We start from the raw sequence: 7,500 nt of genomic DNA, 5'->3' as shown, positions 1-7,500 counted from the left end.
TTCCGAAATACCCAAAATACCCCTCACACGCACAACCCGGCCAACACCAACCATTCTAGCTCTTAAGTCCTTGCCCCTTCCACACTTGGACTACCTCATAAGCGCATGGATGTCCCAACGGAGTCACGAAAGCACACGCTCAAGTGCGATCCGTGACATTCTCCCCCACTGATAGTGTCGACGCCCTCGTCGACGTGCCCACTGCACTGCCGCATAACAACACCATATAGGAATATCCTCTTCTCTTCGCTCCATGGACCACAATGCACCACTGTGTTCACCCTTTTGAACTTCTCTTTCAAAGTCCTACGTCTTTCCCTCTTTGGGCCGAGACCTCCGTCTCTTGTCGCACTCGACCACTGAACAACCACATAGCCCGCTGGTCCAGTACCTCCACATTTTCCACATTCAAAGAGATGCACCCCACCTGGGTGTGACTCGTAAGCCAACCGTGTGTCCTCCACGGCACCTCCATTTGTTTGTGCTCCTGCACTGCCACTTCCTGGCATTCGAGGTTCTCCCCCTACTTGTCTCGTTGGCACACCCCCACCTCGAGGTGCCACCACAGCAAAGCCCCGCAACACTTAGGCCCTCTGCCATCGAGTGCGGACATACCCCATGTCCTCGGAACCCATGCCTTTAGTGAGACTTCCGGATCCACCTCTCTAGAACACTCTCTTCCAAATCTCAGTTAGCAACCATATGTCGAACCTTGTGCCCCACCCATCTGTTCTCAACAATTGTAGGAACAACCACTTTTGAGCTCCTACCAGTTTTCCTCCGAACAAGGTCCCGCACCTCCTTGTCCAACAATCGTCACCAACTCCCTTGCGCATATGCGCTGCCATACCTCAATGGCGTTCGTGGGTCTCCCCCACTTATCTCGTCAACGCATCCTCACGTCAACGTGCCTCCGAAGCTTAGCTCCATAACACTTAGGCATTCACAATTCACCGTGGTAAGACATCCTCCCTACTACGAGTAGAACCACCTACCTACCAACGCCCAAACTCGGACTCGGCAGCACTACTTCCGCAGCATCCACAAGGGAACAAGTAAGACATCCTCCCCAAAGCTACTCCAACTCTTTGCATGCCCTTAAGTGCGGACATCCTACGTCCTTAGCCACCATCCTCACAAGAAAAACTCTGGGATCCACCTTTGGAACACTTCCCTCGTTCCGAATGTTAGTTAGCAACCTTGTGTCGAACATTATGCGTAACCCACACGTCCTCCACAATTGCAAGAGCAACCACTTAAGTGACTCCTTCATTAAAGCCTAGCCCGTCAGCGACTCACTCCCTCAATGGAGCCCAGTCCGTCAGCGACTTACTCCCTTCGAAGACTGCACCATTTCGGTCTTCAGCTCCCACAACTCTTCCCTGAACAAAGGTCTTGCACCATCCGTCCAACCCATGTCACCAACTCGGTTTACCACAACCTTCAATGGTATGCTATGGTTCGAGTATAAGCCAATCTTTGACACTCTCACCAAACTCGCGCTCCCATCCTCCCCACATCCTGAACTGAACAAGCAACATCACTTCGTCACAAGCCAGAACCCCTGCCTACCCGACTTCCGGGCGCTTGGTGCACGGATTAGAAAACTAGGCAACCGAGCAGCAAAACCAACCATCATCCCCCATCTTAGAGTCATCCTGCTTGATGTCTTCTCACAACTTCGAGACAAACTTTTGGATACCTTCACCCTTCCATAGGATCCAGCACCAAGACGGGTTTCCAACAACCGTCACACAACCTGATTCCAACAATCATCCACAGTGACGTTGGGGTCTTCTTCCAACTTCGCAAGTCCACTACCCGTCACAGGCAATGACATGCTACCTTGCTATCAAAGTTCCTCCATCACCAATCTCTTCTAGGTACGAGTCCCTCACACAGAAACCACCTTTAGAATCGATCGGCTCTGATACCACTTGTCACGGGATCAGAGCTTCACTGTTTGTACCCAAGGTGCGAATCGTTTGAGCAGAAGCCACCATCTAAATCGATCGGCTCTGATACCACTTGTCACGGGACGAGCGTGCGACGCGGCGCGGCGGAAGCAAATCACAGATTTCGCTCGCACAAACGCTCCCGTGCGGCCCAGGATCCCTTCGAATCCCAGTCAGCCTTCTCCCCACTTCATGACTCTCACAATTCCGCGAGAGGTTCACCATCATGTGTCGTCTCCCATAGGCGCCAAGCCCCATAGCTAGACAACGAGTCACACTTCCTTGTGACAACACAATCACCCCGCATCCGGCAACGAACCCTCGACGCCCATACATCAAGCGTTGCGTAAGACACGTCAACTGCATCGACCACGTCGCATGCCAAACTCGTGGCTCGCTCATGTCCAAGTCGAGACATGGCGATCCAACACACCATCGGTTTACCCACACTTCTGTCGGTCATCCGTTAGCAACCACGATAGCCCACATCCTCAAGCTATCCACGCAAGCTGTCACGCTCGCATGTCGCCCAAGCCTTGGCGACATATGTATTCTGAATGTCCCACATAACCATCTATGCTTTGCATGGGGTCGCAACCCATGCGTACCGGCATCCGAATATCTTCCTTCCATCTTGGACAAGGCCGAACCCAAGCCAAGTCCATCGAGTCTCGTCAAATGCCTCGCTAGCCGACGGCATAGCGAATGCCATACGTTGACCTCACTCTTTCCAACGATGCGCAATACGAACGGCCCCGCGTGTTCGTACTGTCCTCGGGAAGTCCTTTCCCTCGGAGACATAGATTATCCTTCAACAATCTCATGCCCGCCCTTATGACAACCTCCAATGTCATAAGGATGCTCGCTTAGTGCCACAAGGGTGTAAGCACCAGGGGTGGTGGAGAGCATGACACCATGTCACCCCCTATATAGCATTTTATGCATTTAGCCTTCTGTCAGGAGGGAACATCACCTATGCACGAGGAGTCATAATTGGGCATAACTTCTTCGTACGAACTCCGAATGGCGAACCGTCAGTTGCATAGCGTGTATCTCGTCATTACGAACATCTTTCGTGTTCTGAGTTTCTTCAGGTTCCTCCCGTAACCTTCCGAAATACCCAAAATACCCCTCACACGCACAACCCGGCCAACACCAACCATTCTAGCTCTTAAGTCCTTGCCCCTTCCACACTTGGACTACCTCATAAGCGCATGGATGTCCCAACGGAGTCACGAAAGCACACGCTCAAGTGCGATCCGTGACACTACCCTTGCCTTCGCCTTGGCATGCCGTGGCCTTGCCTTTGCTCCCATTCAACGCATTCCGACAAAGTGACGCGAAGCGGAAGCCTACCATGGCGTAAAAATGTCGACAAAATTTTTCGACATTTGAATAATGGGGTTTGACAAGGTTTGAAAAATTCAATAAAAATGGTAGGCTTGAATGTCGACAAAGTGACGCGAAGCGGAAGCCTACCATGCGCAAAAATGTTGACAGAATTTTTCGGAACTTGTCCTGCCATGGGCTGCGCGCAGCATGCCGGCAGCCTGTGCGCAGCGTGCGCACAGCATGTCGGCAGCGTGCGCGCTGCATAGCCTGTCGACAGAGGCTAGCGAAACTTGTCCTGCCATGCGCGTGCGCAGCTGCGCGCAGCATGCGCACAACATGCCGGCAGCGTGCGCACAGCATGTCGGCAGCGTGCGCGCAGCTGAGCTTGTCGACAGAATTTTTCGAAACTTGTCCTGCCATGCGCGCGCGCAGCTTGCGCGCAGCGTGCTGATTCTGTCGACAGTGAGGCTAGCGAAACTTGTCCTGCCATGCGCGCGCGCAGCCTGTGCGCGCAACCTGCGCATCTGTCGACAGTGAGGCTAGCGAAACTTGTCCTGCCATGGCGTGCGCGCAGCCTGTGCGCGCAGCTTGCGAATCTGTCGACAGTGAGGCTTGCGAAACTTGTCCTGCCATGGCATGCGCGCAGCCTGCGCGCAGCCTGCACGCAGCATGCGCGCAGCATGCCGGCAGCCTGGTTCCAGGTTTTTTCAAATGTCGACAGAATTTTTCAAACCTTGTCAAACCCCATTTTTATTGAAATTTCCTCGCACAATAAGCTCCCTATAATTAAGTCTATGATTTTTAGGACCTTCTCCAACTTACAAAATGATATTTAGGACCTTGCCTTGCCCTCACATGCCGTGCCCATTCAAGGCATTCCGAGAAAGTGAGGTTATTGGAGGCTTCGGATGGCGTGGCTTTCCTTGCCTTGCATTGGCATGCCATGCCCAAGTTGTGGCCTACACCAAGCCATTCAAGCCATGCGTTGCCTTACCTTGGAATTGCTCATCATCCAATGCATTCCGAGAAAGTGAGTGTAGGCGAGGCTAAGGATGGCTTGCCTTGCCTTGCCTTGCATTGGCATGCCATGCCCAAGTTGTGGCCTACACCAAGCCATTCAAGCCATGCGTTGCCTTACCTTGGAATTGCTCATCATCCAATGCATTCCGAGAAAGTGAGTGTAGGCGAGGCTAAGGATGGCTTGCCTTGCCTTGCCTTGCATTGGCATGCCATGCCCAAGTTGTGGCCTACACCAAGCCATTCAAGCCATGCGTTGCCTTACCTTGGAATTGCTCATCATCCAATGCATTCCGAGAAAGTGAGTGTAGGCGAGGCTAAGGATGGCTTGCCTCGCCTTGCCTTGGCATGCCGTGCCCATGATGTGGCCTTGACCAAGCCATTCAAGCCATGCGTTGCCTTCGCCTTGGCATGCCGTGGCCTTACCTCGCCATGCGATGCATTCCGACAAAGTGACGCGAAGCGGAAGCCTATCATGGCGTAAAAATGTCGACAAAATTTTTCGACATTTGAATAATGGGGTTTGACAAGGTTTGAAAAATTCAATACAAATGGTAGGCTTGAATGTCGACAAAGTGACGCGAAGCGGAAGCCTACCACGGCGTAAAAATGTCGACAGATTTTTTCGGACCTTGTCCTGCCATGGGCTGCGCGCAGCATGCCGGCAGCCTGTGCGCAGCGTGCGCACAGCATGTCGGCAGCGTGCGCACAGCATGCCGGCAGCGTGCGCGCACCATGCCGGCAGCCTGTCGACAGAATTTTTCGAAACTTGTCCTGCCATGCGCGCGCGCAGCTTGCTTGCAGCGTGCTGATTCTGTCGACAGTGAGGCTAGCGAAAGTTGTCCTGCCATGGCGTGCGCGCAGCCTGTGCGCGCAGCTTGCGCATCTGTCGACAGTGAGGCTAGCGAAACTTGTCCTGCCATGGCATGCGCGGCGCCTGCGCGCAGCCTGCGCGCAGCATGCGCACAACATGCGCGCAGGCTGTGCGCAGCGTGCGCGGAGCTTGCGTGCAGCTTGCGCATCTGTCGACAGTGAGGCTAGCGAAACTTGTCCTGCCATGGCATGCGCGCAGCGTGCGCGCAGCTTGCGCATCTGTCGACAGTGAGGCTAGCGAAACTTGTCCTGCCATGGCATGCGCACAGCTTGCTGACTCTGTCGACAGTGAGGCTAGCGAAATTTGTCTTGCCATGGCGTGCGCGCAGCTTGCGCATTCTGTCGACAGTGAGGCTAGCGAAACTTGTCCTGCCGCACAGCTTGCGCGCAGCGTGCGCACAGCATGCCGGCAGCGTGCGCGCAGCATGCCGGCAGCGTGTGCGCAGCGTGCGCGCTTGGGAGCCTGTCGACAGAATTTTTCGAATAATTAAAAATAAAAAATATTTATAAAAAAAAAAACCCAAGTGTGCCGTCTTTGTGACTTGAACCCTGGACCCTGAAGTTGATAATTAAAACAAAAACCAGCCCATCTAATAATAAACATTTGAATATTGTTGCTCGTTATTTGTACTTGAACACCACTCTCCATACAATATTGCTACTGTAATACAGGTTTTTGACCCATAAAAAATGAGTGCGCCCATCATTTACTGTCTCCTATGTTCAAAAACGAAGTTTAGTTTGCATGACAATAAGAAAATGTAAGGAAAACTTGTCTATGCATGACATTGGGAAGATGTAATCCAGTTTTACAGCAGAAAACAGCGTTTTTTGGGTGTCTGGAGAACTCAAGCCGCCTTCGCCTTGGCATGCGCGCAGCCTGTGCGCAGCGTGCGCGCAGCTTGCGCATCTGTCGACAGTGAGGCTAGCGAAACTTGTCCTGCCATGGCATGCGCGCAGGCTGCGCGCAGCATGCGCGCAGCCTGCGCGCAGCATGTGCGCAGCATGCCGGCAGCATGGTTCCAGGTTTTTTCAAATGTCGACAGAATTTTTCAAATCTTGTCAAACCCCGTTTTTATTGAAATTTCCTCGCACAATAAGCTCCCCATAAGTAGTCTATGATTTTTAGGACCTTCTCCAACTTACAAAACTAAAAAATTCCTCCCGGATTTGTTTTAATGATTTTTTCAATTTTACGACTTCTAAAAATAATAAAAAATACTTCCCGACTTCAAAAATTTATGAAACTTTTTCCCATCATAGATTGCATGTTTCTTAGTATCCCTGCAAAAAATCACGTCCAAATACCTTGTATTGAATTATTTAGAGCCCATTATGACTCCTCGCGCATAGGTGATGTCTCTTCCTGTCAAAGGGCTAAATGCATAAAATGCTATATAGGGGGGTGTGTGTTGCCTGCATATGCATGGCAGCCCATGCCTTCCTAGCTGCAGCCCCCTTCCCCCACGCCACACCCATGTCATGTTGCCTCGATATGTTGCCTCGGTATTATGGGTTTGGTGTCGGGGTCGGGGGGCTGCCACCCATGGCGGTGGTGGCCGGAATCCGGCCGCCGCCACCATGCCGCCGCCATGGGTGAGGGAGGAAAAAAAAGGCGTGGAAAGTTGCGAAATGGGGTTGTCTAGGCTTTTTTTTGGCATGGGAGAGCATGGAGTGCTAGGAACTCCTTCTCAAATGCACGGGCATGTCGACCACAACCTCATTTCGCAACAACAACCACCCGTGTGGGGTGGCGGTGGGTGGATAGTCGCGGATTGGGGCTTGCCAAGCCAATGTTTTCAAAAAATTTCATCAAAATTAAAAACAAATGTTTTGTTGCCTTCGGATTTGTGGGCGAGCGGCGAGTCGGAGTGGAGCCGGTAAAGTTTAACCTCGGTGTGCACGGTTGTTTTTAGAAACTCAATCCAATGCCGGGGACGTTGAAAGTGACGCTCTTATGAGTTGCAAACCCGCAAGATTTAAAGAACCTTTTCAAAACAATTTCAAACCAACAAGATTTAAAAACAGAAATTTTCATCAAAATGAAAAACAAATGTTTTGTTGCCTTCGGACTAGTGGGCGAGCGGCGAGTCGGAGTGGAGCCGGTAAAGTTTAACCTCGGTGTGCACGGTTGTTTTTAGAAACTCAATCCAATGCCGGGGACGTTGAAAGTGACGCTCTTATGAGTTGCAAACCCACTAGATTTAAAGAACCTTTTCAAAACAATTTCAAACCAACAAAATTAAAAACAAATGTTTCGTTGCAAACAAATTGTGGGCGAGCGGCGAGTCGGAGTGGAGCCGGTAAAGTTTAACCTCGGTGT

Source organism: Prunus avium, unplaced genomic scaffold (assembly GCF_965620075.1).
Source record: "Prunus avium unplaced genomic scaffold, drPruAviu1.hap1.1 HAP1_SCAFFOLD_209, whole genome shotgun sequence".
Classification (NCBI taxonomy): domain Eukaryota; kingdom Viridiplantae; phylum Streptophyta; class Magnoliopsida; order Rosales; family Rosaceae; genus Prunus; species Prunus avium.
Note: the sequence above shows the minus strand (reverse complement) of the source record.